Source organism: Schistocerca gregaria, chromosome 3 (assembly GCF_023897955.1).
Source record: "Schistocerca gregaria isolate iqSchGreg1 chromosome 3, iqSchGreg1.2, whole genome shotgun sequence".
Classification (NCBI taxonomy): domain Eukaryota; kingdom Metazoa; phylum Arthropoda; class Insecta; order Orthoptera; family Acrididae; genus Schistocerca; species Schistocerca gregaria.
The window spans coordinates 786,336,365-786,360,004 of record NC_064922.1 but is presented as its reverse complement, the minus strand read 5'-3'; the positions used below and the strand labels follow the sequence as shown (position 1 = coordinate 786,360,004).

At 49.1% G+C, this 23,640-nt stretch overlaps 42 non-coding genes across 42 annotated transcripts; all 42 read left to right on the top strand.

Moving 5' to 3' along the window:
• Position 1: 1 nt before the first annotated feature.
• Positions 2–74, top strand: Trnak-uuu (transfer RNA lysine (anticodon UUU)). The gene has a single exon. It is a non-coding gene; the product is annotated as a tRNA-Lys (tRNA).
• A 137-nt stretch (positions 75–211) lies between these two features.
• Positions 212–293, top strand: Trnas-cga (transfer RNA serine (anticodon CGA)). Its single transcript has one exon. It is a non-coding gene; the product is annotated as a tRNA-Ser (tRNA).
• A 708-nt stretch (positions 294–1,001) lies between these two features.
• On the top strand, positions 1,002–1,083 carry Trnas-uga (transfer RNA serine (anticodon UGA)). The gene has a single exon. It is a non-coding gene; the product is annotated as a tRNA-Ser (tRNA).
• A 582-nt stretch (positions 1,084–1,665) lies between these two features.
• Trnaf-gaa (transfer RNA phenylalanine (anticodon GAA)) lies at positions 1,666–1,738 on the top strand. Its single transcript has one exon. It is a non-coding gene; the product is annotated as a tRNA-Phe (tRNA).
• A 535-nt stretch (positions 1,739–2,273) lies between these two features.
• Positions 2,274–2,346, top strand: Trnak-uuu (transfer RNA lysine (anticodon UUU)). The gene has a single exon. It is a non-coding gene; the product is annotated as a tRNA-Lys (tRNA).
• Positions 2,347–2,483: 137 nt separating this feature from the next.
• Trnas-cga (transfer RNA serine (anticodon CGA)) lies at positions 2,484–2,565 on the top strand. Its single transcript has one exon. It is a non-coding gene; the product is annotated as a tRNA-Ser (tRNA).
• Positions 2,566–3,273: 708 nt separating this feature from the next.
• On the top strand, positions 3,274–3,355 carry Trnas-uga (transfer RNA serine (anticodon UGA)). The gene has a single exon. It is a non-coding gene; the product is annotated as a tRNA-Ser (tRNA).
• A 582-nt stretch (positions 3,356–3,937) lies between these two features.
• On the top strand, positions 3,938–4,010 carry Trnaf-gaa (transfer RNA phenylalanine (anticodon GAA)). The gene has a single exon. It is a non-coding gene; the product is annotated as a tRNA-Phe (tRNA).
• Positions 4,011–4,545: 535 nt separating this feature from the next.
• On the top strand, positions 4,546–4,618 carry Trnak-uuu (transfer RNA lysine (anticodon UUU)). Its single transcript has one exon. It is a non-coding gene; the product is annotated as a tRNA-Lys (tRNA).
• A 137-nt stretch (positions 4,619–4,755) lies between these two features.
• On the top strand, positions 4,756–4,837 carry Trnas-uga (transfer RNA serine (anticodon UGA)). Its single transcript has one exon. It is a non-coding gene; the product is annotated as a tRNA-Ser (tRNA).
• Positions 4,838–5,545: 708 nt separating this feature from the next.
• On the top strand, positions 5,546–5,627 carry Trnas-uga (transfer RNA serine (anticodon UGA)). Its single transcript has one exon. It is a non-coding gene; the product is annotated as a tRNA-Ser (tRNA).
• A 582-nt stretch (positions 5,628–6,209) lies between these two features.
• On the top strand, positions 6,210–6,282 carry Trnaf-gaa (transfer RNA phenylalanine (anticodon GAA)). The gene has a single exon. It is a non-coding gene; the product is annotated as a tRNA-Phe (tRNA).
• Positions 6,283–6,817: 535 nt separating this feature from the next.
• Positions 6,818–6,890, top strand: Trnak-uuu (transfer RNA lysine (anticodon UUU)). Its single transcript has one exon. It is a non-coding gene; the product is annotated as a tRNA-Lys (tRNA).
• A 137-nt stretch (positions 6,891–7,027) lies between these two features.
• Trnas-cga (transfer RNA serine (anticodon CGA)) lies at positions 7,028–7,109 on the top strand. The gene has a single exon. It is a non-coding gene; the product is annotated as a tRNA-Ser (tRNA).
• Positions 7,110–7,817: 708 nt separating this feature from the next.
• On the top strand, positions 7,818–7,899 carry Trnas-uga (transfer RNA serine (anticodon UGA)). The gene has a single exon. It is a non-coding gene; the product is annotated as a tRNA-Ser (tRNA).
• Positions 7,900–8,481: 582 nt separating this feature from the next.
• Positions 8,482–8,554, top strand: Trnaf-gaa (transfer RNA phenylalanine (anticodon GAA)). Its single transcript has one exon. It is a non-coding gene; the product is annotated as a tRNA-Phe (tRNA).
• Positions 8,555–9,089: 535 nt separating this feature from the next.
• On the top strand, positions 9,090–9,162 carry Trnak-uuu (transfer RNA lysine (anticodon UUU)). Its single transcript has one exon. It is a non-coding gene; the product is annotated as a tRNA-Lys (tRNA).
• Positions 9,163–9,299: 137 nt separating this feature from the next.
• Positions 9,300–9,381, top strand: Trnas-cga (transfer RNA serine (anticodon CGA)). Its single transcript has one exon. It is a non-coding gene; the product is annotated as a tRNA-Ser (tRNA).
• A 708-nt stretch (positions 9,382–10,089) lies between these two features.
• On the top strand, positions 10,090–10,171 carry Trnas-uga (transfer RNA serine (anticodon UGA)). The gene has a single exon. It is a non-coding gene; the product is annotated as a tRNA-Ser (tRNA).
• Positions 10,172–10,753: 582 nt separating this feature from the next.
• Trnaf-gaa (transfer RNA phenylalanine (anticodon GAA)) lies at positions 10,754–10,826 on the top strand. Its single transcript has one exon. It is a non-coding gene; the product is annotated as a tRNA-Phe (tRNA).
• Positions 10,827–11,361: 535 nt separating this feature from the next.
• Trnak-uuu (transfer RNA lysine (anticodon UUU)) lies at positions 11,362–11,434 on the top strand. The gene has a single exon. It is a non-coding gene; the product is annotated as a tRNA-Lys (tRNA).
• Positions 11,435–11,571: 137 nt separating this feature from the next.
• Trnas-cga (transfer RNA serine (anticodon CGA)) lies at positions 11,572–11,653 on the top strand. Its single transcript has one exon. It is a non-coding gene; the product is annotated as a tRNA-Ser (tRNA).
• Positions 11,654–12,361: 708 nt separating this feature from the next.
• Positions 12,362–12,443, top strand: Trnas-uga (transfer RNA serine (anticodon UGA)). Its single transcript has one exon. It is a non-coding gene; the product is annotated as a tRNA-Ser (tRNA).
• A 582-nt stretch (positions 12,444–13,025) lies between these two features.
• On the top strand, positions 13,026–13,098 carry Trnaf-gaa (transfer RNA phenylalanine (anticodon GAA)). The gene has a single exon. It is a non-coding gene; the product is annotated as a tRNA-Phe (tRNA).
• A 535-nt stretch (positions 13,099–13,633) lies between these two features.
• Positions 13,634–13,706, top strand: Trnak-uuu (transfer RNA lysine (anticodon UUU)). The gene has a single exon. It is a non-coding gene; the product is annotated as a tRNA-Lys (tRNA).
• A 137-nt stretch (positions 13,707–13,843) lies between these two features.
• Trnas-cga (transfer RNA serine (anticodon CGA)) lies at positions 13,844–13,925 on the top strand. Its single transcript has one exon. It is a non-coding gene; the product is annotated as a tRNA-Ser (tRNA).
• A 708-nt stretch (positions 13,926–14,633) lies between these two features.
• Trnas-uga (transfer RNA serine (anticodon UGA)) lies at positions 14,634–14,715 on the top strand. The gene has a single exon. It is a non-coding gene; the product is annotated as a tRNA-Ser (tRNA).
• Positions 14,716–15,297: 582 nt separating this feature from the next.
• Positions 15,298–15,370, top strand: Trnaf-gaa (transfer RNA phenylalanine (anticodon GAA)). The gene has a single exon. It is a non-coding gene; the product is annotated as a tRNA-Phe (tRNA).
• A 535-nt stretch (positions 15,371–15,905) lies between these two features.
• Positions 15,906–15,978, top strand: Trnak-uuu (transfer RNA lysine (anticodon UUU)). The gene has a single exon. It is a non-coding gene; the product is annotated as a tRNA-Lys (tRNA).
• A 137-nt stretch (positions 15,979–16,115) lies between these two features.
• On the top strand, positions 16,116–16,197 carry Trnas-cga (transfer RNA serine (anticodon CGA)). The gene has a single exon. It is a non-coding gene; the product is annotated as a tRNA-Ser (tRNA).
• A 708-nt stretch (positions 16,198–16,905) lies between these two features.
• Trnas-uga (transfer RNA serine (anticodon UGA)) lies at positions 16,906–16,987 on the top strand. Its single transcript has one exon. It is a non-coding gene; the product is annotated as a tRNA-Ser (tRNA).
• Positions 16,988–17,569: 582 nt separating this feature from the next.
• Trnaf-gaa (transfer RNA phenylalanine (anticodon GAA)) lies at positions 17,570–17,642 on the top strand. The gene has a single exon. It is a non-coding gene; the product is annotated as a tRNA-Phe (tRNA).
• Positions 17,643–18,177: 535 nt separating this feature from the next.
• On the top strand, positions 18,178–18,250 carry Trnak-uuu (transfer RNA lysine (anticodon UUU)). Its single transcript has one exon. It is a non-coding gene; the product is annotated as a tRNA-Lys (tRNA).
• Positions 18,251–18,387: 137 nt separating this feature from the next.
• On the top strand, positions 18,388–18,469 carry Trnas-cga (transfer RNA serine (anticodon CGA)). The gene has a single exon. It is a non-coding gene; the product is annotated as a tRNA-Ser (tRNA).
• A 708-nt stretch (positions 18,470–19,177) lies between these two features.
• Trnas-uga (transfer RNA serine (anticodon UGA)) lies at positions 19,178–19,259 on the top strand. Its single transcript has one exon. It is a non-coding gene; the product is annotated as a tRNA-Ser (tRNA).
• A 582-nt stretch (positions 19,260–19,841) lies between these two features.
• Positions 19,842–19,914, top strand: Trnaf-gaa (transfer RNA phenylalanine (anticodon GAA)). The gene has a single exon. It is a non-coding gene; the product is annotated as a tRNA-Phe (tRNA).
• A 535-nt stretch (positions 19,915–20,449) lies between these two features.
• On the top strand, positions 20,450–20,522 carry Trnak-uuu (transfer RNA lysine (anticodon UUU)). Its single transcript has one exon. It is a non-coding gene; the product is annotated as a tRNA-Lys (tRNA).
• A 137-nt stretch (positions 20,523–20,659) lies between these two features.
• On the top strand, positions 20,660–20,741 carry Trnas-cga (transfer RNA serine (anticodon CGA)). Its single transcript has one exon. It is a non-coding gene; the product is annotated as a tRNA-Ser (tRNA).
• Positions 20,742–21,449: 708 nt separating this feature from the next.
• Positions 21,450–21,531, top strand: Trnas-uga (transfer RNA serine (anticodon UGA)). Its single transcript has one exon. It is a non-coding gene; the product is annotated as a tRNA-Ser (tRNA).
• Positions 21,532–22,113: 582 nt separating this feature from the next.
• Positions 22,114–22,186, top strand: Trnaf-gaa (transfer RNA phenylalanine (anticodon GAA)). The gene has a single exon. It is a non-coding gene; the product is annotated as a tRNA-Phe (tRNA).
• Positions 22,187–22,721: 535 nt separating this feature from the next.
• On the top strand, positions 22,722–22,794 carry Trnak-uuu (transfer RNA lysine (anticodon UUU)). Its single transcript has one exon. It is a non-coding gene; the product is annotated as a tRNA-Lys (tRNA).
• Positions 22,795–22,931: 137 nt separating this feature from the next.
• Positions 22,932–23,013, top strand: Trnas-cga (transfer RNA serine (anticodon CGA)). The gene has a single exon. It is a non-coding gene; the product is annotated as a tRNA-Ser (tRNA).
• Positions 23,014–23,640: the final 627 nt, after the last annotated feature.

Genomic DNA, 23,640 nt, shown 5'->3' with positions numbered 1-23,640 from the left:
AGCCCGGATAGCTCAGTCGGTAGAGCATTAGGCTTTTAACCTAAGGGTCCAGGGTTCAAGTCCCTGTTCGGGCGGAAATTTTAATACTTTGGTAGCGATTCCTCTGGTAGCGGTGGAAACACTACGGAAAAGAATGCAGCTACGCCGTTTTCTGATGCCACAGAGCTTTAAACCGTAGAAGTTGCATGTGTCGGAGAACCTCGACCTACGGGCAGTCGTGGCCGAGTGGTTAAGGCGTCTGACTCGAAATCAGATTCCCTCTTGGAGCGTAGGTTCGAATCCTACCGGCTGCGTGCGATTTTGCGTAAAGAGGAGCAAATATTTTCACACACGTGAACGCGGTTGCAAACCGATGGCGCCATCTTCAACAAGACGAAAATTTCCGTTTAACAATACTGAGTGTCGCGACGGCCGCTGCTTTCTGTGGCTACCGGTTCTCCTCTCACTGACGCTGGGACTGCAGAAAGCCGTCGCAGGCCCACGAGTGCGCTCCTGTCATTTTCTCGCGTCGACGCCGAGTTCGTGAGTACACAGACGTGCTTGGAAGCGTTGGACAGAGCCAACATTCATTTCTCTCTTTTTCAAGAATCGCAATTCAGTCATTCGAGTGCGGCAAAAGCAATGGTGCAGCGTTTCTTTTCTTAAGATCTCGCAGCTACTTGCAAGTATGTCGACCACTTAAGACGACAGAAAACTAGCGTCAGCGGTGCGTCAGTGGGAAGTCGGTGAAGTCGCCATTGGAGCCACAAGCCAGTAATTACGTCATACGAATGACTCGCACGCCACGCAGCTGTACGATAGCTCAGTCGGTAGAGCGTTTGATTTTCAACCAAAGGGTGTTGGGATCAAGGCAATGTCTAGGCGAAAATTAATACACTTTCGTAACGGCTAATGTGCTGGCAATGGAAACACTACAGAAAAGAGTGAGGCCACGCCGCTTTCTGCCATTGGATTGCTTCTAAAGGTGCACTTTCACTTGTCTGAAGACGCTACTGCTACCGACAGTCGTGGCCGAGTGGTTAAGGCGTCTGACTTGAAATCAGATTCCCTCTGGGAGCGTAGGTTCGAGTCCTGCCGACTGCGGAAATTTTCTAGCTCTCAAAAGATGGACGTTCAGCTGCATCCTAGCAGTTGCGTCACTACTAAACACGTGGGTCGCCGGCAATGTGCAGTGTTATTGGCTGCAGCGCTACAGTCGCACCCAGAAGCCACAGCTCATCGCCACGTCACACTGCCGTCCACCAGGTGTCAGTGCAAGTGTCGCCTCTCTGGGCAGTGCAGATGTGTCCATTTTAGCTTGCAGACAATTACGTGTAGCAATTTATGAGCTAACGCAAGTCAAATGTTTTAGCGTGTGTATCTGTTAGATACTGCCTCTCACATGGTAGAGAGGCTCACTCCTTCTTGTGTCTCGTTCTCTGCACACGAGTTGCACGTGGCATCGATATAGCAAAGGTTTTCTAGAGCCAGCGAAGTCAATATTACATGAATCGAGTCGACATGTTTGCTTCTTACGATGATGGAATCAGAAGAAATGTGTGTGGTACTTCACTGCATCTGCTGCTCGCCTTTCAGCGTCCCTATGTCTTATCAGACGAAGATGACTGAAATTGGCGGCGATTCAGAGGTTAACGAAGACGCGCAAATCTGCGGACTTACGTGTGAGCCGAAATGGCTCAGTTGGGAGAGCGTTACACTGAAGATCTAAAGGTCCCTGGTTTGATCCCGGGTTTCGGCAAGCGTATGTTTTGAAGCTGATGCCAATGGAATTGCTCCGAGTCTGTGATGATGTAAGTACAGCCGAGAACAAAAATGACTCTATCCTGTAACTGTTCAGGTTGTCTAGTGCTTGCCGTAAGAGGAACACAGTAGGCAACTCCCTGAGAAGTAAGAAAATACGAAAAGTCCTACCAACTGCGTTCCTTTTTTGTGTCAGGAGGTGAAGAACGTCTCCAACGGAACCGTGAAATGAGCGAAAACGTGGGAAGCATTGCATTCGAAGTGCTTGTGAAATTTCCAATTACTCAGTGAGTGTCGACAAAACACGTAAATCCTCTACTCCAACGTATGAGACCTAACGACTGCTGCAGTTTGTTTTTGCATCGTGTGTCAGCATTCTTCGATAGTCTGCTACGAGCTTAGCGCGACACGTTTGTAGACAGCATTCAGGCGACGTTTAATTAGTAACAGCTCCATGCAGCGATAGCACAGCTGTGAAGGACATGAGTCAATGTACAGCTGTGCATCGTGGGATGTTCTCTACTGTCGTGTGAGCCCGGATAGCTCAGTCGGTAGAGCATTAGGCTTTTAACCTAAGGGTCCAGGGTTCAAGTCCCTGTTCGGGCGGAAATTTTAATACTTTGGTAGCGATTCCTCTGGTAGCGGTGGAAACACTACGGAAAAGAATGCAGCTACGCCGTTTTCTGATGCCACAGAGCTTTAAACCGTAGAAGTTGCATGTGTCGGAGAACCTCGACCTACGGGCAGTCGTGGCCGAGTGGTTAAGGCGTCTGACTCGAAATCAGATTCCCTCTTGGAGCGTAGGTTCGAATCCTACCGGCTGCGTGCGATTTTGCGTAAAGAGGAGCAAATATTTTCACACACGTGAACGCGGTTGCAAACCGATGGCGCCATCTTCAACAAGACGAAAATTTCCGTTTAACAATACTGAGTGTCGCGACGGCCGCTGCTTTCTGTGGCTACCGGTTCTCCTCTCACTGACGCTGGGACTGCAGAAAGCCGTCGCAGGCCCACGAGTGCGCTCCTGTCATTTTCTCGCGTCGACGCCGAGTTCGTGAGTACACAGACGTGCTTGGAAGCGTTGGACAGAGCCAACATTCATTTCTCTCTTTTTCAAGAATCGCAATTCAGTCATTCGAGTGCGGCAAAAGCAATGGTGCAGCGTTTCTTTTCTTAAGATCTCGCAGCTACTTGCAAGTATGTCGACCACTTAAGACGACAGAAAACTAGCGTCAGCGGTGCGTCAGTGGGAAGTCGGTGAAGTCGCCATTGGAGCCACAAGCCAGTAATTACGTCATACGAATGACTCGCACGCCACGCAGCTGTACGATAGCTCAGTCGGTAGAGCGTTTGATTTTCAACCAAAGGGTGTTGGGATCAAGGCAATGTCTAGGCGAAAATTAATACACTTTCGTAACGGCTAATGTGCTGGCAATGGAAACACTACAGAAAAGAGTGAGGCCACGCCGCTTTCTGCCATTGGATTGCTTCTAAAGGTGCACTTTCACTTGTCGGAAGACGCTACTGCTACCGACAGTCGTGGCCGAGTGGTTAAGGCGTCTGACTTGAAATCAGATTCCCTCTGGGAGCGTAGGTTCGAGTCCTGCCGACTGCGGAAATTTTCTAGCTCTCAAGAGATGGACGTTCAGCTGCATCCTAGCAGTTGCGTCACTACTAAACACGTGGGTCGCCGGCAATGTGCAGTGTTATTGGCTGCAGCGCTACAGTCGCACCCAGAAGCCACAGCTCATCGCCACGTCACACTGCCGTCCACCAGGTGTCAGTGCAAGTGTCGCCTCTCTGGGCAGTGCAGATGGGTCCATTTTAGCTTGCAGACAATTACGTGTAGCAATTTATGAGCTAACGCAAGTCAAATGTTTTAGCGTGTGTATCTGTTAGATACTGCCTCTCACATGGTAGAGAGGCTCACTCCTTCTTGTGTCTCGTTCTCTGCACACGAGTTGCACGTGGCATCGATATAGCAAAGGTTTTCTAGAGCCAGCGAAGTCAATATTACATGAATCGAGTCGACATGTTTGCTTCTTACGATGATGGAATCAGAAGAAATGTGTGTGGTACTTCACTGCATCTGCTGCTCGCCTTTCAGCGTCCCTATGTCTTATCAGACGAAGATGACTGAAATTGGCGGCGATTCAGAGGTTAACGAAGACGCGCAAATCTGCGGACTTACGTGTGAGCCGAAATGGCTCAGTTGGGAGAGCGTTACACTGAAGATCTAAAGGTCCCTGGTTTGATCCCGGGTTTCGGCAAGCGTATGTTTTGAAGCTGATGCCAATGGAATTGCTCCGAGTCTGTGATGATGTAAGTACAGCCGAGAACAAAAATGACTCTATCCTGTAACTGTTCAGGTTGTCTAGTGCTTGCCGTAAGAGGAACACAGTAGGCAACTCCCTGAGAAGTAAGAAAATACGAAAAGTCCTACCAACTGCGTTCCTTTTTTGTGTCAGGAGGTGAAGAACGTCTCCAACGGAACCGTGAAATGAGCGAAAACGTGGGAAGCATTGCATTCGAAGTGCTTGTGAAATTTCCAATTACTCAGTGAGTGTCGACAAAACACGTAAATCCTCTACTCCAACGTATGAGACCTAACGACTGCTGCAGTTTGTTTTTGCATCGTGTGTCAGCATTCTTCGATAGTCTGCTACGAGCTTAGCGCGACACGTTTGTAGACAGCATTCAGGCGACGTTTAATTAGTAACAGCTCCATGCAGCGATAGCACAGCTGTGAAGGACATGAGTCAATGTACAGCTGTGCATCGTGGGATGTTCTCTACTGTCGTGTGAGCCCGGATAGCTCAGTCGGTAGAGCATTAGGCTTTTAACCTAAGGGTCCAGGGTTCAAGTCCCTGTTCGGGCGGAAATTTTAATACTTTGGTAGCGATTCCTCTGGTAGCGGTGGAAACACTACGGAAAAGAATGCAGCTACGCCGTTTTCTGATGCCACAGAGCTTTAAACCGTAGAAGTTGCATGTGTCGGAGAACCTCGATCTACGGGCAGTCGTGGCCGAGTGGTTAAGGCGTCTGACTTGAAATCAGATTCCCTCTTGGAGCGTAGGTTCGAATCCTACCGGCTGCGTGCGATTTTGCGTAAAGAGGAGCAAATATTTTCACACACGTGAACGCGGTTGCAAACCGATGGCGCCATCTTCAACAAGACGAAAATTTCCGTTTAACAATACTGAGTGTCGCGACGGCCGCTGCTTTCTGTGGCTACCGGTTCTCCTCTCACTGACGCTGGGACTGCAGAAAGCCGTCGCAGGCCCACGAGTGCGCTCCTGTCATTTTCTCGCGTCGACGCCGAGTTCGTGAGTACACAGACGTGCTTGGAAGCGTTGGACAGAGCCAACATTCATTTCTCTCTTTTTCAAGAATCGCAATTCAGTCATTCGAGTGCGGCAAAAGCAATGGTGCAGCGTTTCTTTTCTTAAGATCTCGCAGCTACTTGCAAGTATGTCGACCACTTAAGACGACAGAAAACTAGCGTCAGCGGTGCGTCAGTGGGAAGTCGGTGAAGTCGCCATTGGAGCCACAAGCCAGTAATTACGTCATACGAATGACTCGCACGCCACGCAGCTGTACGATAGCTCAGTCGGTAGAGCGTTTGATTTTCAACCAAAGGGTGTTGGGATCAAGGCAATGTCTAGGCGAAAATTAATACACTTTCGTAACGGCTAATGTGCTGGCAATGGAAACACTACAGAAAAGAGTGAGGCCACGCCGCTTTCTGCCATTGGATTGCTTCTAAAGGTGCACTTTCACTTGTCGGAAGACGCTACTGCTACCGACAGTCGTGGCCGAGTGGTTAAGGCGTCTGACTTGAAATCAGATTCCCTCTGGGAGCGTAGGTTCGAGTCCTGCCGACTGCGGAAATTTTCTAGCTCTCAAAAGATGGACGTTCAGCTGCATCCTAGCAGTTGCGTCACTACTAAACACGTGGGTCGCCGGCAATGTGCAGTGTTATTGGCTGCAGCGCTACAGTCGCACCCAGAAGCCACAGCTCATCGCCACGTCACACTGCCGTCCACCAGGTGTCAGTGCAAGTGTCGCCTCTCTGGGCAGTGCAGATGTGTCCATTTTAGCTTGCAGACAATTACGTGTAGCAATTTATGAGCTAACGCAAGTCATATGTTTTAGCGTGTGTATCTGTTAGATACTGCCTCTCACATGGTAGAGAGGCTCACTCCTTCTTGTGTCTCGTTCTCTGCACACGAGTTGCACGTGGCATCGATATAGCAAAGGTTTTCTAGAGCCAGCGAAGTCAATATTACATGAATCGAGTCGACATGTTTGCTTCTTACGATGATGGAATCAGAAGAAATGTGTGTGGTACTTCACTGCATCTGCTGCTCGCCTTTCAGCGTCCCTATGTCTTATCAGACGAAGATGACTGAAATTGGCGGCGATTCAGAGGTTAACGAAGACGCGCAAATCTGCGGACTTACGTGTGAGCCGAAATGGCTCAGTTGGGAGAGCGTTACACTGAAGATCTAAAGGTCCCTGGTTTGATCCCGGGTTTCGGCAAGCGTATGTTTTGAAGCTGATGCCAATGGAATTGCTCCGAGTCTGTGATGATGTAAGTACAGCCGAGAACAAAAATGACTCTATCCTGTAACTGTTCAGGTTGTCTAGTGCTTGCCGTAAGAGGAACACAGTAGGCAACTCCCTGAGAAGTAAGAAAATACGAAAAGTCCTACCAACTGCGTTCCTTTTTTGTGTCAGGAGGTGAAGAACGTCTCCAACGGAACCGTGAAATGAGCGAAAACGTGGGAAGCATTGCATTCGAAGTGCTTGTGAAATTTCCAATTACTCAGTGAGTGTCGACAAAACACGTAAATCCTCTACTCCAACGTATGAGACCTAACGACTGCTGCAGTTTGTTTTTGCATCGTGTGTCAGCATTCTTCGATAGTCTGCTACGAGCTTAGCGCGACACGTTTGTAGACAGCATTCAGGCGACGTTTAATTAGTAACAGCTCCATGCAGCGATAGCACAGCTGTGAAGGACATGAGTCAATGTACAGCTGTGCATCGTGGGATGTTCTCTACTGTCGTGTGAGCCCGGATAGCTCAGTCGGTAGAGCATTAGGCTTTTAACCTAAGGGTCCAGGGTTCAAGTCCCTGTTCGGGCGGAAATTTTAATACTTTGGTAGCGATTCCTCTGGTAGCGGTGGAAACACTACGGAAAAGAATGCAGCTACGCCGTTTTCTGATGCCACAGAGCTTTAAACCGTAGAAGTTGCATGTGTCGGAGAACCTCGACCTACGGGCAGTCGTGGCCGAGTGGTTAAGGCATCTGACTCGAAATCAGATTCCCTCTTGGAGCGTAGGTTCGAATCCTACCGGCTGCGTGCGATTTTGCGTAAAGAGGAGCAAATATTTTCACACACGTGAACGCGGTTGCAAACCGATGGCGCCATCTTCAACAAGACGAAAATTTCCGTTTAACAATACTGAGTGTCGCGACGGCCGCTGCTTTCTGTGGCTACCGGTTCTCCTCTCACTGACGCTGGGACTGCAGAAAGCCGTCGCAGGCCCACGAGTGCGCTCCTGTCATTTTCTCGCGTCGACGCCGAGTTCGTGAGTACACAGACGTGCTTGGAAGCGTTGGACAGAGCCAACATTCATTTCTCTCTTTTTCAAGAATCGCAATTCAGTCATTCGAGTGCGGCAAAAGCAATGGTGCAGCGTTTCTTTTCTTAAGATCTCGCAGCTACTTGCAAGTATGTCGACCACTTAAGACGACAGAAAACTAGCGTCAGCGGTGCGTCAGTGGGAAGTCGGTGAAGTCGCCATTGGAGCCACAAGCCAGTAATTACGTCATACGAATGACTCGCACGCCACGCAGCTGTACGATAGCTCAGTCGGTAGAGCGTTTGATTTTCAACCAAAGGGTGTTGGGATCAAGGCAATGTCTAGGCGAAAATTAATACACTTTCGTAACGGCTAATGTGCTGGCAATGGAAACACTACAGAAAAGAGTGAGGCCACGCCGCTTTCTGCCATTGGATTGCTTCTAAAGGTGCACTTTCACTTGTCGGAAGACGCTACTGCTACCGACAGTCGTGGCCGAGTGGTTAAGGCGTCTGACTTGAAATCAGATTCCCTCTGGGAGCGTAGGTTCGAGTCCTGCCGACTGCGGAAATTTTCTAGCTCTCAAAAGATGGACGTTCAGCTGCATCCTAGCAGTTGCGTCACTACTAAACACGTGGGTCGCCGGCAATGTGCAGTGTTATTGGCTGCAGCGCTACAGTCGCACCCAGAAGCCACAGCTCATCGCCACGTCACACTGCCGTCCACCAGGTGTCAGTGCAAGTGTCGCCTCTCTGGGCAGTGCAGATGTGTCCATTTTAGCTTGCAGACAATTACGTGTAGCAATTTATGAGCTAACGCAAGTCATATGTTTTAGCGTGTGTATCTGTTAGATACTGCCTCTCACATGGTAGAGAGGCTCACTCCTTCTTGTGTCTCGTTCTCTGCACACGAGTTGCACGTGGCATCGATATAGCAAAGGTTTTCTAGAGCCAGCGAAGTCAATATTACATGAATCGAGTCGACATGTTTGCTTCTTACGATGATGGAATCAGAAGAAATGTGTGTGGTACTTCACTGCATCTGCTGCTCGCCTTTCAGCGTCCCTATGTCTTATCAGACGAAGATGACTGAAATTGGCGGCGATTCAGAGGTTAACGAAGACGCGCAAATCTGCGGACTTACGTGTGAGCCGAAATGGCTCAGTTGGGAGAGCGTTACACTGAAGATCTAAAGGTCCCTGGTTTGATCCCGGGTTTCGGCAAGCGTATGTTTTGAAGCTGATGCCAATGGAATTGCTCCGAGTCTGTGATGATGTAAGTACAGCCGAGAACAAAAATGACTCTATCCTGTAACTGTTCAGGTTGTCTAGTGCTTGCCGTAAGAGGAACACAGTAGGCAACTCCCTGAGAAGTAAGAAAATACGAAAAGTCCTACCAACTGCGTTCCTTTTTTGTGTCAGGAGGTGAAGAACGTCTCCAACGGAACCGTGAAATGAGCGAAAACGTGGGAAGCATTGCATTCGAAGTGCTTGTGAAATTTCCAATTACTCAGTGAGTGTCGACAAAACACGTAAATCCTCTACTCCAACGTATGAGACCTAACGACTGCTGCAGTTTGTTTTTGCATCGTGTGTCAGCATTCTTCGATAGTCTGCTACGAGCTTAGCGCGACACGTTTGTAGACAGCATTCAGGCGACGTTTAATTAGTAACAGCTCCATGCAGCGATAGCACAGCTGTGAAGGACATGAGTCAATGTACAGCTGTGCATCGTGGGATGTTCTCTACTGTCGTGTGAGCCCGGATAGCTCAGTCGGTAGAGCATTAGGCTTTTAACCTAAGGGTCCAGGGTTCAAGTCCCTGTTCGGGCGGAAATTTTAATACTTTGGTAGCGATTCCTCTGGTAGCGGTGGAAACACTACGGAAAAGAATGCAGCTACGCCGTTTTCTGATGCCACAGAGCTTTAAACCGTAGAAGTTGCATGTGTCGGAGAACCTCGACCTACGGGCAGTCGTGGCCGAGTGGTTAAGGCATCTGACTCGAAATCAGATTCCCTCTTGGAGCGTAGGTTCGAATCCTACCGGCTGCGTGCGATTTTGCGTAAAGAGGAGCAAATATTTTCACACACGTGAACGCGGTTGCAAACCGATGGCGCCATCTTCAACAAGACGAAAATTTCCGTTTAACAATACTGAGTGTCGCGACGGCCGCTGCTTTCTGTGGCTACCGGTTCTCCTCTCACTGACGCTGGGACTGCAGAAAGCCGTCGCAGGCCCACGAGTGCGCTCCTGTCATTTTCTCGCGTCGACGCCGAGTTCGTGAGTACACAGACGTGCTTGGAAGCGTTGGACAGAGCCAACATTCATTTCTCTCTTTTTCAAGAATCGCAATTCAGTCATTCGAGTGCGGCAAAAGCAATGGTGCAGCGTTTCTTTTCTTAAGATCTCGCAGCTACTTGCAAGTATGTCGACCACTTAAGACGACAGAAAACTAGCGTCAGCGGTGCGTCAGTGGGAAGTCGGTGAAGTCGCCATTGGAGCCACAAGCCAGTAATTACGTCATACGAATGACTCGCACGCCACGCAGCTGTACGATAGCTCAGTCGGTAGAGCGTTTGATTTTCAACCAAAGGGTGTTGGGATCAAGGCAATGTCTAGGCGAAAATTAATACACTTTCGTAACGGCTAATGTGCTGGCAATGGAAACACTACAGAAAAGAGTGAGGCCACGCCGCTTTCTGCCATTGGATTGCTTCTAAAGGTGCACTTTCACTTGTCGGAAGACGCTACTGCTACCGACAGTCGTGGCCGAGTGGTTAAGGCGTCTGACTTGAAATCAGATTCCCTCTGGGAGCGTAGGTTCGAGTCCTGCCGACTGCGGAAATTTTCTAGCTCTCAAAAGATGGACGTTCAGCTGCATCCTAGCAGTTGCGTCACTACTAAACACGTGGGTCGCCGGCAATGTGCAGTGTTATTGGCTGCAGCGCTACAGTCGCACCCAGAAGCCACAGCTCATCGCCACGTCACACTGCCGTCCACCAGGTGTCAGTGCAAGTGTCGCCTCTCTGGGCAGTGCAGATGTGTCCATTTTAGCTTGCAGACAATTACGTGTAGCAATTTATGAGCTAACGCAAGTCAAATGTTTTAGCGTGTGTATCTGTTAGATACTGCCTCTCACATGGTAGAGAGGCTCACTCCTTCTTGTGTCTCGTTCTCTGCACACGAGTTGCACGTGGCATCGATATAGCAAAGGTTTTCTAGAGCCAGCGAAGTCAATATTACATGAATCGAGTCGACATGTTTGCTTCTTACGATGATGGAATCAGAAGAAATGTGTGTGGTACTTCACTGCATCTGCTGCTCGCCTTTCAGCGTCCCTATGTCTTATCAGACGAAGATGACTGAAATTGGCGGCGATTCAGAGGTTAACGAAGACGCGCAAATCTGCGGACTTACGTGTGAGCCGAAATGGCTCAGTTGGGAGAGCGTTTCACTGAAGATCTAAAGGTCCCTGGTTTGATCCCGGGTTTCGGCAAGCGTATGTTTTGAAGCTGATGCCAATGGAATTGCTCCGAGTCTGTGATGATGTAAGTACAGCCGAGAACAAAAATGACTCTATCCTGTAACTGTTCAGGTTGTCTAGTGCTTGCCGTAAGAGGAACACAGTAGGCAACTCCCTGAGAAGTAAGAAAATACGAAAAGTCCTACCAACTGCGTTCCTTTTTTGTGTCAGGAGGTGAAGAACGTCTCCAACGGAACCGTGAAATGAGCGAAAACGTGGGAAGCATTGCATTCGAAGTGCTTGTGAAATTTCCAATTACTCAGTGAGTGTCGACAAAACACGTAAATCCTCTACTCCAACGTATGAGACCTAACGACTGCTGCAGTTTGTTTTTGCATCGTGTGTCAGCATTCTTCGATAGTCTGCTACGAGCTTAGCGCGACACGTTTGTAGACAGCATTCAGGCGACGTTTAATTAGTAACAGCTCCATGCAGCGATAGCACAGCTGTGAAGGACATGAGTCAATGTACAGCTGTGCATCGTGGGATGTTCTCTACTGTCGTGTGAGCCCGGATAGCTCAGTCGGTAGAGCATTAGGCTTTTAACCTAAGGGTCCAGGGTTCAAGTCCCTGTTCGGGCGGAAATTTTAATACTTTGGTAGCGATTCCTCTGGTAGCGGTGGAAACACTACGGAAAAGAATGCAGCTACGCCGTTTTCTGATGCCACAGAGCTTTAAACCGTAGAAGTTGCATGTGTCGGAGAACCTCGACCTACGGGCAGTCGTGGCCGAGTGGTTAAGGCGTCTGACTCGAAATCAGATTCCCTCTTGGAGCGTAGGTTCGAATCCTACCGGCTGCGTGCGATTTTGCGTAAAGAGGAGCAAATATTTTCACACACGTGAACGCGGTTGCAAACCGATGGCGCCATCTTCAACAAGACGAAAATTTCCGTTTAACAATACTGAGTGTCGCGACGGCCGCTGCTTTCTGTGGCTACCGGTTCTCCTCTCACTGACGCTGGGACTGCAGAAAGCCGTCGCAGGCCCACGAGTGCGCTCCTGTCATTTTCTCGCGTCGACGCCGAGTTCGTGAGTACACAGACGTGCTTGGAAGCGTTGGACAGAGCCAACATTCATTTCTCTCTTTTTCAAGAATCGCAATTCAGTCATTCGAGTGCGGCAAAAGCAATGGTGCAGCGTTTCTTTTCTTAAGATCTCGCAGCTACTTGCAAGTATGTCGACCACTTAAGACGACAGAAAACTAGCGTCAGCGGTGCGTCAGTGGGAAGTCGGTGAAGTCGCCATTGGAGCCACAAGCCAGTAATTACGTCATACGAATGACTCGCACGCCACGCAGCTGTACGATAGCTCAGTCGGTAGAGCGTTTGATTTTCAACCAAAGGGTGTTGGGATCAAGGCAATGTCTAGGCGAAAATTAATACACTTTCGTAACGGCTAATGTGCTGGCAATGGAAACACTACAGAAAAGAGTGAGGCCACGCCGCTTTCTGCCATTGGATTGCTTCTAAAGGTGCACTTTCACTTGTCGGAAGACGCTACTGCTACCGACAGTCGTGGCCGAGTGGTTAAGGCGTCTGACTTGAAATCAGATTCCCTCTGGGAGCGTAGGTTCGAGTCCTGCCGACTGCGGAAATTTTCTAGCTCTCAAAAGATGGACGTTCAGCTGCATCCTAGCAGTTGCGTCACTACTAAACACGTGGGTCGCCGGCAATGTGCAGTGTTATTGGCTGCAGCGCTACAGTCGCACCCAGAAGCCACAGCTCATCGCCACGTCACACTGCCGTCCACCAGGTGTCAGTGCAAGTGTCGCCTCTCTGGGCAGTGCAGATGTGTCCATTTTAGCTTGCAGACAATTACGTGTAGCAATTTATGAGCTAACGCAAGTCAAATGTTTTAGCGTGTGTATCTGTTAGATACTGCCTCTCACATGGTAGAGAGGCTCACTCCTTCTTGTGTCTCGTTCTCTGCACACGAGTTGCACGTGGCATCGATATAGCAAAGGTTTTCTAGAGCCAGCGAAGTCAATATTACATGAATCGAGTCGACATGTTTGCTTCTTACGATGATGGAATCAGAAGAAATGTGTGTGGTACTTCACTGCATCTGCTGCTCGCCTTTCAGCGTCCCTATGTCTTATCAGACGAAGATGACTGAAATTGGCGGCGATTCAGAGGTTAACGAAGACGCGCAAATCTGCGGACTTACGTGTGAGCCGAAATGGCTCAGTTGGGAGAGCGTTACACTGAAGATCTAAAGGTCCCTGGTTTGATCCCGGGTTTCGGCAAGCGTATGTTTTGAAGCTGATGCCAATGGAATTGCTCCGAGTCTGTGATGATGTAAGTACAGCCGAGAACAAAAATGACTCTATCCTGTAACTGTTCAGGTTGTCTAGTGCTTGCCGTAAGAGGAACACAGTAGGCAACTCCCTGAGAAGTAAGAAAATACGAAAAGTCCTACCAACTGCGTTCCTTTTTTGTGTCAGGAGGTGAAGAACGTCTCCAACGGAACCGTGAAATGAGCGAAAACGTGGGAAGCATTGCATTCGAAGTGCTTGTGAAATTTCCAATTACTCAGTGAGTGTCGACAAAACACGTAAATCCTCTACTCCAACGTATGAGACCTAACGACTGCTGCAGTTTGTTTTTGCATCGTGTGTCAGCATTCTTCGATAGTCTGCTACGAGCTTAGCGCGACACGTTTGTAGACAGCATTCAGGCGACGTTTAATTAGTAACAGCTCCATGCAGCGATAGCACAGCTGTGAAGGACATGAGTCAATGTACAGCTGTGCATCGTGGGATGTTCTCTACTGTCGTGTGAGCCCGGATAGCTCAGTCGGTAGAGCATTAGGCTTTTAACCTAAGGGTCCAGGGTTCAAGTCCCTGTTCGGGCGGAAATTTTAATACTTTGGTAGCGATTCCTCTGGTAGCGGTGGAAACACTACGGAAAAGAATGCAGCTACGCCGTTTTCTGATGCCACAGAGCTTTAAACCGTAGAAGTTGCATGTGTCGGAGAACCTCGACCTACGGGCAGTCGTGGCCGAGTGGTTAAGGCGTCTGACTCGAAATCAGATTCCCTCTTGGAGCGTAGGTTCGAATCCTACCGGCTGCGTGCGATTTTGCGTAAAGAGGAGCAAATATTTTCACACACGTGAACGCGGTTGCAAACCGATGGCGCCATCTTCAACAAGACGAAAATTTCCGTTTAACAATACTGAGTGTCGCGACGGCCGCTGCTTTCTGTGGCTACCGGTTCTCCTCTCACTGACGCTGGGACTGCAGAAAGCCGTCGCAGGCCCACGAGTGCGCTCCTGTCATTTTCTCGCGTCGACGCCGAGTTCGTGAGTACACAGACGTGCTTGGAAGCGTTGGACAGAGCCAACATTCATTTCTCTCTTTTTCAAGAATCGCAATTCAGTCATTCGAGTGCGGCAAAAGCAATGGTGAAGCGTTTCTTTTCTTAAGATCTCGCAGCTACTTGCAAGTATGTCGACCACTTAAGACGACAGAAAACTAGCGTCAGCGGTGCGTCAGTGGGAAGTCGGTGAAGTCGCCATTGGAGCCACAAGCCAGTAATTACGTCATACGAATGACTCGCACGCCACGCAGCTGTACGATAGCTCAGTCGGTAGAGCGTTTGATTTTCAACCAAAGGGTGTTGGGATCAAGGCAATGTCTAGGCGAAAATTAATACACTTTCGTAACGGCTAATGTGCTGGCAATGGAAACACTACAGAAAAGAGTGAGGCCACGCCGCTTTCTGCCATTGGATTGCTTCTAAAGGTGCACTTTCACTTGTCTGAAGACGCTACTGCTACCGACAGTCGTGGCCGAGTGGTTAAGGCGTCTGACTTGAAATCAGATTCCCTCTGGGAGCGTAGGTTCGAGTCCTGCCGACTGCGGAAATTTTCTAGCTCTCAAAAGATGGACGTTCAGCTGCATCCTAGCAGTTGCGTCACTACTAAACACGTGGGTCGCCGGCAATGTGCAGTGTTATTGGCTGCAGCGCTACAGTCGCACCCAGAAGCCACAGCTCATCGCCACGTCACACTGCCGTCCACCAGGTGTCAGTGCAAGTGTCGCCTCTCTGGGCAGTGCAGATGTGTCCATTTTAGCTTGCAGACAATTACGTGTAGCAATTTATGAGCTAACGCAAGTCAAATGTTTTAGCGTGTGTATCTGTTAGATACTGCCTCTCACATGGTAGAGAGGCTCACTCCTTCTTGTGTCTCGTTCTCTGCACACGAGTTGCACGTGGCATCGATATAGCAAAGGTTTTCTAGAGCCAGCGAAGTCAATATTACATGAATCGAGTCGACATGTTTGCTTCTTACGATGATGGAATCAGAAGAAATGTGTGTGGTACTTCACTGCATCTGCTGCTCGCCTTTCAGCGTCCCTATGTCTTATCAGACGAAGATGACTGAAATTGGCGGCGATTCAGAGGTTAACGAAGACGCGCAAATCTGCGGACTTACGTGTGAGCCGAAATGGCTCAGTTGGGAGAGCGTTACACTGAAGATCTAAAGGTCCCTGGTTTGATCCCGGGTTTCGGCAAGCGTATGTTTTGAAGCTGATGCCAATGGAATTGCTCCGAGTCTGTGATGATGTAAGTACAGCCGAGAACAAAAATGACTCTATCCTGTAACTGTTCAGGTTGTCTAGTGCTTGCCGTAAGAGGAACACAGTAGGCAACTCCCTGAGAAGTAAGAAAATACGAAAAGTCCTACCAACTGCGTTCCTTTTTTGTGTCAGGAGGTGAAGAACGTCTCCAACGGAACCGTGAAATGAGCGAAAACGTGGGAAGCATTGCATTCGAAGTGCTTGTGAAATTTCCAATTACTCAGTGAGTGTCGACAAAACACGTAAATCCTCTACTCCAACGTATGAGACCTAACGACTGCTGCAGTTCGTTTTTGCATCGTGTGTCAGCATTCTTCGATAGTCTGCTACGAGCTTAGCGCGACACGTTTGTAGACAGCATTCAGGCGACGTTTAATTAGTAACAGCTCCATGCAGCGATAGCACAGCTGTGAAGGACATGAGTCAATGTACAGCTGTGCATCGTGGGATGTTCTCTACTGTCGTGTGAGCCCGGATAGCTCAGTCGGTAGAGCATTAGGCTTTTAACCTAAGGGTCCAGGGTTCAAGTCCCTGTTCGGGCGGAAATTTTAATACTTTGGTAGCGATTCCTCTGGTAGCGGTGGAAACACTACGGAAAAGAATGCAGCTACGCCGTTTTCTGATGCCACAGAGCTTTAAACCGTAGAAGTTGCATGTGTCGGAGAACCTCGACCTACGGGCAGTCGTGGCCGAGTGGTTAAGGCGTCTGACTCGAAATCAGATTCCCTCTTGGAGCGTAGGTTCGAATCCTACCGGCTGCGTGCGATTTTGCGTAAAGAGGAGCAAATATTTTCACACACGTGAACGCGGTTGCAAACCGATGGCGCCATCTTCAACAAGACGAAAATTTCCGTTTAACAATACTGAGTGTCGCGACGGCCGCTGCTTTCTGTGGCTACCGGTTCTCCTCTCACTGACGCTGGGACTGCAGAAAGCCGTCGCAGGCCCACGAGTGCGCTCCTGTCATTTTCTCGCGTCGACGCCGAGTTCGTGAGTACACAGACGTGCTTGGAAGCGTTGGACAGAGCCAACATTCATTTCTCTCTTTTTCAAGAATCGCAATTCAGTCATTCGAGTGCGGCAAAAGCAATGGTGCAGCGTTTCTTTTCTTAAGATCTCGCAGCTACTTGCAAGTATGTCGACCACTTAAGACGACAGAAAACTAGCGTCAGCGGTGCGTCAGTGGGAAGTCGGTGAAGTCGCCATTGGAGCCACAAGCCAGTAATTACGTCATACGAATGACTCGCACGCCACGCAGCTGTACGATAGCTCAGTCGGTAGAGCGTTTGATTTTCAACCAAAGGGTGTTGGGATCAAGGCAATGTCTAGGCGAAAATTAATACACTTTCGTAACGGCTAATGTGCTGGCAATGGAAACACTACAGAAAAGAGTGAGGCCACGCCGCTTTCTGCCATTGGATTGCTTCTAAAGGTGCACTTTCACTTGTCGGAAGACGCTACTGCTACCGACAGTCGTGGCCGAGTGGTTAAGGCGTCTGACTTGAAATCAGATTCCCTCTGGGAGCGTAGGTTCGAGTCCTGCCGACTGCGGAAATTTTCTAGCTCTCAAAAGATGGACGTTCAGCTGCATCCTAGCAGTTGCGTCACTACTAAACACGTGGGTCGCCGGCAATGTGCAGTGTTATTGGCTGCAGCGCTACAGTCGCACCCAGAAGCCACAGCTCATCGCCACGTCACACTGCCGTCCACCAGGTGTCAGTGCAAGTGTCGCCTCTCTGGGCAGTGCAGATGTGTCCATTTTAGCTTGCAGACAATTACGTGTAGCAATTTATGAGCTAACGCAAGTCAAATGTTTTAGCGTGTGTATCTGTTAGATACTGCCTCTCACATGGTAGAGAGGCTCACTCCTTCTTGTGTCTCGTTCTCTGCACACGAGTTGCACGTGGCATCGATATAGCAAAGGTTTTCTAGAGCCAGCGAAGTCAATATTACATGAATCGAGTCGACATGTTTGCTTCTTACGATGATGGAATCAGAAGAAATGTGTGTGGTACTTCACTGCATCTGCTGCTCGCCTTTCAGCGTCCCTATGTCTTATCAGACGAAGATGACTGAAATTGGCGGCGATTCAGAGGTTAACGAAGACGCGCAAATCTGCGGACTTACGTGTGAGCCGAAATGGCTCAGTTGGGAGAGCGTTACACTGAAGATCTAAAGGTCCCTGGTTTGATCCCGGGTTTCGGCAAGCGTATGTTTTGAAGCTGATGCCAATGGAATTGCTCCGAGTCTGTGATGATGTAAGTACAGCCGAGAACAAAAATGACTCTATCCTGTAACTGTTCAGGTTGTCTAGTGCTTGCCGTAAGAGGAACACAGTAGGCAACTCCCTGACAAGTAAGAAAATACGAAAAGTCCTACCAACTGCGTTCCTTTTTTGTGTCAGGAGGTGAAGAACGTCTCCAACGGAACCGTGAAATGAGCGAAAACGTGGGAAGCATTGCATTCGAAGTGCTTGTGAAATTTCCAATTACTCAGTGAGTGTCGACAAAACACGTAAATCCTCTACTCCAACGTATGAGACCTAACGACTGCTGCAGTTTGTTTTTGCATCGTGTGTCAGCATTCTTCGATAGTCTGCTACGAGCTTAGCGCGACACGTTTGTAGACAGCATTCAGGCGACGTTTAATTAGTAACAGCTCCATGCAGCGATAGCACAGCTGTGAAGGACATGAGTCAATGTACAGCTGTGCATCGTGGGATGTTCTCTACTGTCGTGTGAGCCCGGATAGCTCAGTCGGTAGAGCATTAGGCTTTTAACCTAAGGGTCCAGGGTTCAAGTCCCTGTTCGGGCGGAAATTTTAATACTTTGGTAGCGATTCCTCTGGTAGCGGTGGAAACACTACGGAAAAGAATGCAGCTACGCCGTTTTCTGATGCCACAGAGCTTTAAACCGTAGAAGTTGCATGTGTCGGAGAACCTCGACCTACGGGCAGTCGTGGCCGAGTGGTTAAGGCGTCTGACTCGAAATCAGATTCCCTCTTGGAGCGTAGGTTCGAATCCTACCGGCTGCGTGCGATTTTGCGTAAAGAGGAGCAAATATTTTCACACACGTGAACGCGGTTGCAAACCGATGGCGCCATCTTCAACAAGACGAAAATTTCCGTTTAACAATACTGAGTGTCGCGACGGCCGCTGCTTTCTGTGGCTACCGGTTCTCCTCTCACTGACGCTGGGACTGCAGAAAGCCGTCGCAGGCCCACGAGTGCGCTCCTGTCATTTTCTCGCGTCGACGCCGAGTTCGTGAGTACACAGACGTGCTTGGAAGCGTTGGACAGAGCCAACATTCATTTCTCTCTTTTTCAAGAATCGCAATTCAGTCATTCGAGTGCGGCAAAAGCAATGGTGAAGCGTTTCTTTTCTTAAGATCTCGCAGCTACTTGCAAGTATGTCGACCACTTAAGACGACAGAAAACTAGCGTCAGCGGTGCGTCAGTGGGAAGTCGGTGAAGTCGCCATTGGAGCCACAAGCCAGTAATTACGTCATACGAATGACTCGCACGCCACGCAGCTGTACGATAGCTCAGTCGGTAGAGCGTTTGATTTTCAACCAAAGGGTGTTGGGATCAAGGCAATGTCTAGGCGAAAATTAATACACTTTCGTAACGGCTAATGTGCTGGCAATGGAAACACTACAGAAAAGAGTGAGGCCACGCCGCTTTCTGCCATTGGATTGCTTCTAAAGGTGCACTTTCACTTGTCTGAAGACGCTACTGCTACCGACAGTCGTGGCCGAGTGGTTAAGGCGTCTGACTTGAAATCAGATTCCCTCTGGGAGCGTAGGTTCGAGTCCTGCCGACTGCGGAAATTTTCTAGCTCTCAAAAGATGGACGTTCAGCTGCATCCTAGCAGTTGCGTCACTACTAAACACGTGGGTCGCCGGCAATGTGCAGTGTTATTGGCTGCAGCGCTACAGTCGCACCCAGAAGCCACAGCTCATCGCCACGTCACACTGCCGTCCACCAGGTGTCAGTGCAAGTGTCGCCTCTCTGGGCAGTGCAGATGTGTCCATTTTAGCTTGCAGACAATTACGTGTAGCAATTTATGAGCTAACGCAAGTCAAATGTTTTAGCGTGTGTATCTGTTAGATACTGCCTCTCACATGGTAGAGAGGCTCACTCCTTCTTGTGTCTCGTTCTCTGCACACGAGTTGCACGTGGCATCGATATAGCAAAGGTTTTCTAGAGCCAGCGAAGTCAATATTACATGAATCGAGTCGACATGTTTGCTTCTTACGATGATGGAATCAGAAGAAATGTGTGTGGTACTTCACTGCATCTGCTGCTCGCCTTTCAGCGTCCCTATGTCTTATCAGACGAAGATGACTGAAATTGGCGGCGATTCAGAGGTTAACGAAGACGCGCAAATCTGCGGACTTACGTGTGAGCCGAAATGGCTCAGTTGGGAGAGCGTTACACTGAAGATCTAAAGGTCCCTGGTTTGATCCCGGGTTTCGGCAAGCGTATGTTTTGAAGCTGATGCCAATGGAATTGCTCCGAGTCTGTGATGATGTAAGTACAGCCGAGAACAAAAATGACTCTATCCTGTAACTGTTCAGGTTGTCTAGTGCTTGCCGTAAGAGGAACACAGTAGGCAACTCCCTGAGAAGTAAGAAAATACGAAAAGTCCTACCAACTGCGTTCCTTTTTTGTGTCAGGAGGTGAAGAACGTCTCCAACGGAACCGTGAAATGAGCGAAAACGTGGGAAGCATTGCATTCGAAGTGCTTGTGAAATTTCCAATTACTCAGTGAGTGTCGACAAAACACGTAAATCCTCTACTCCAACGTATGAGACCTAACGACTGCTGCAGTTTGTTTTTGCATCGTGTGTCAGCATTCTTCGATAGTCTGCTACGAGCTTAGCGCGACACGTTTGTAGACAGCATTCAGGCGACGTTTAATTAGTAACAGCTCCATGCAGCGATAGCACAGCTGTGAAGGACATGAGTCAATGTACAGCTGTGCATCGTGGGATGTTCTCTACTGTCGTGTGAGCCCGGATAGCTCAGTCGGTAGAGCATTAGGCTTTTAACCTAAGGGTCCAGGGTTCAAGTCCCTGTTCGGGCGGAAATTTTAATACTTTGGTAGCGATTCCTCTGGTAGCGGTGGAAACACTACGGAAAAGAATGCAGCTACGCCGTTTTCTGATGCCACAGAGCTTTAAACCGTAGAAGTTGCATGTGTCGGAGAACCTCGACCTACGGGCAGTCGTGGCCGAGTGGTTAAGGCGTCTGACTCGAAATCAGATTCCCTCTTGGAGCGTAGGTTCGAATCCTACCGGCTGCGTGCGATTTTGCGTAAAGAGGAGCAAATATTTTCACACACGTGAACGCGGTTGCAAACCGATGGCGCCATCTTCAACAAGACGAAAATTTCCGTTTAACAATACTGAGTGTCGCGACGGCCGCTGCTTTCTGTGGCTACCGGTTCTCCTCTCACTGACGCTGGGACTGCAGAAAGCCGTCGCAGGCCCACGAGTGCGCTCCTGTCATTTTCTCGCGTCGACGCCGAGTTCGTGAGTACACAGACGTGCTTGGAAGCGTTGGACAGAGCCAACATTCATTTCTCTCTTTTTCAAGAATCGCAATTCAGTCATTCGAGTGCGGCAAAAGCAATGGTGCAGCGTTTCTTTTCTTAAGATCTCGCAGCTACTTGCAAGTATGTCGACCACTTAAGACGACAGAAAACTAGCGTCAGCGGTGCGTCAGTGGGAAGTCGGTGAAGTCGCCATTGGAGCCACAAGCCAGTAATTACGTCATACGAATGACTCGCACGCCACGCAGCTGTACGATAGCTCAGTCGGTAGAGCGTTTGATTTTCAACCAAAGGGTGTTGGGATCAAGGCAATGTCTAGGCGAAAATTAATACACTTTCGTAACGGCTAATGTGCTGGCAATGGAAACACTACAGAAAAGAGTGAGGCCACGCCGCTTTCTGCCATTGGATTGCTTCTAAAGGTGCACTTTCACTTGTCTGAAGACGCTACTGCTACCGACAGTCGTGGCCGAGTGGTTAAGGCGTCTGACTTGAAATCAGATTCCCTCTGGGAGCGTAGGTTCGAGTCCTGCCGACTGCGGAAATTTTCTAGCTCTCAAAAGATGGACGTTCAGCTGCATCCTAGCAGTTGCGTCACTACTAAACACGTGGGTCGCCGGCAATGTGCAGTGTTATTGGCTGCAGCGCTACAGTCGCACCCAGAAGCCACAGCTCATCGCCACGTCACACTGCCGTCCACCAGGTGTCAGTGCAAGTGTCGCCTCTCTGGGCAGTGCAGATGTGTCCATTTTAGCTTGCAGACAATTACGTGTAGCAATTTATGAGCTAACGCAAGTCAAATGTTTTAGCGTGTGTATCTGTTAGATACTGCCTCTCACATGGTAGAGAGGCTCACTCCTTCTTGTGTCTCGTTCTCTGCACACGAGTTGCACGTGGCATCGATATAGCAAAGGTTTTCTAGAGCCAGCGAAGTCAATATTACATGAATCGAGTCGACATGTTTGCTTCTTACGATGATGGAATCAGAAGAAATGTGTGTGGTACTTCACTGCATCTGCTGCTCGCCTTTCAGCGTCCCTATGTCTTATCAGACGAAGATGACTGAAATTGGCGGCGATTCAGAGGTTAACGAAGACGCGCAAATCTGCGGACTTACGTGTGAGCCGAAATGGCTCAGTTGGGAGAGCGTTACACTGAAGATCTAAAGGTCCCTGGTTTGATCCCGGGTTTCGGCAAGCGTATGTTTTGAAGCTGATGCCAATGGAATTGCTCCGAGTCTGTGATGATGTAAGTACAGCCGAGAACAAAAATGACTCTATCCTGTAACTGTTCAGGTTGTCTAGTGCTTGCCGTAAGAGGAACACAGTAGGCAACTCCCTGAGAAGTAAGAAAATACGAAAAGTCCTACCAACTGCGTTCCTTTTTTGTGTCAGGAGGTGAAGAACGTCTCCAACGGAACCGTGAAATGAGCGAAAACGTGGGAAGCATTGCATTCGAAGTGCTTGTGAAATTTCCAATTACTCAGTGAGTGTCGACAAAACACGTAAATCCTCTACTCCAACGTATGAGACCTAACGACTGCTGCAGTTCGTTTTTGCATCGTGTGTCAGCATTCTTCGATAGTCTGCTACGAGCTTAGCGCGACACGTTTGTAGACAGCATTCAGGCGACGTTTAATTAGTAACAGCTCCATGCAGCGATAGCACAGCTGTGAAGGACATGAGTCAATGTACAGCTGTGCATCGTGGGATGTTCTCTACTGTCGTGTGAGCCCGGATAGCTCAGTCGGTAGAGCATTAGGCTTTTAACCTAAGGGTCCAGGGTTCAAGTCCCTGTTCGGGCGGAAATTTTAATACTTTGGTAGCGATTCCTCTGGTAGCGGTGGAAACACTACGGAAAAGAATGCAGCTACGCCGTTTTCTGATGCCACAGAGCTTTAAACCGTAGAAGTTGCATGTGTCGGAGAACCTCGACCTACGGGCAGTCGTGGCCGAGTGGTTAAGGCGTCTGACTCGAAATCAGATTCCCTCTTGGAGCGTAGGTTCGAATCCTACCGGCTGCGTGCGATTTTGCGTAAAGAGGAGCAAATATTTTCACACACGTGAACGCGGTTGCAAACCGATGGCGCCATCTTCAACAAGACGAAAATTTCCGTTTAACAATACTGAGTGTCGCGACGGCCGCTGCTTTCTGTGGCTACCGGTTCTCCTCTCACTGACGCTGGGACTGCAGAAAGCCGTCGCAGGCCCACGAGTGCGCTCCTGTCATTTTCTCGCGTCGACGCCGAGTTCGTGAGTACACAGACGTGCTTGGAAGCGTTGGACAGAGCCAACATTCATTTCTCTCTTTTTCAAGAATCGCAATTCAGTCATTCGAGTGCGGCAAAAGCAATGGTGCAGCGTTTCTTTTCTTAAGATCTCGCAGCTACTTGCAAGTATGTCGACCACTTAAGACGACAGAAAACTAGCGTCAGCGGTGCGTCAGTGGGAAGTCGGTGAAGTCGCCATTGGAGCCACAAGCCAGTAATTACGTCATACGAATGACTCGCACGCCACGCAGCTGTACGATAGCTCAGTCGGTAGAGCGTTTGATTTTCAACCAAAGGGTGTTGGGATCAAGGCAATGTCTAGGCGAAAATTAATACACTTTCGTAACGGCTAATGTGCTGGCAATGGAAACACTACAGAAA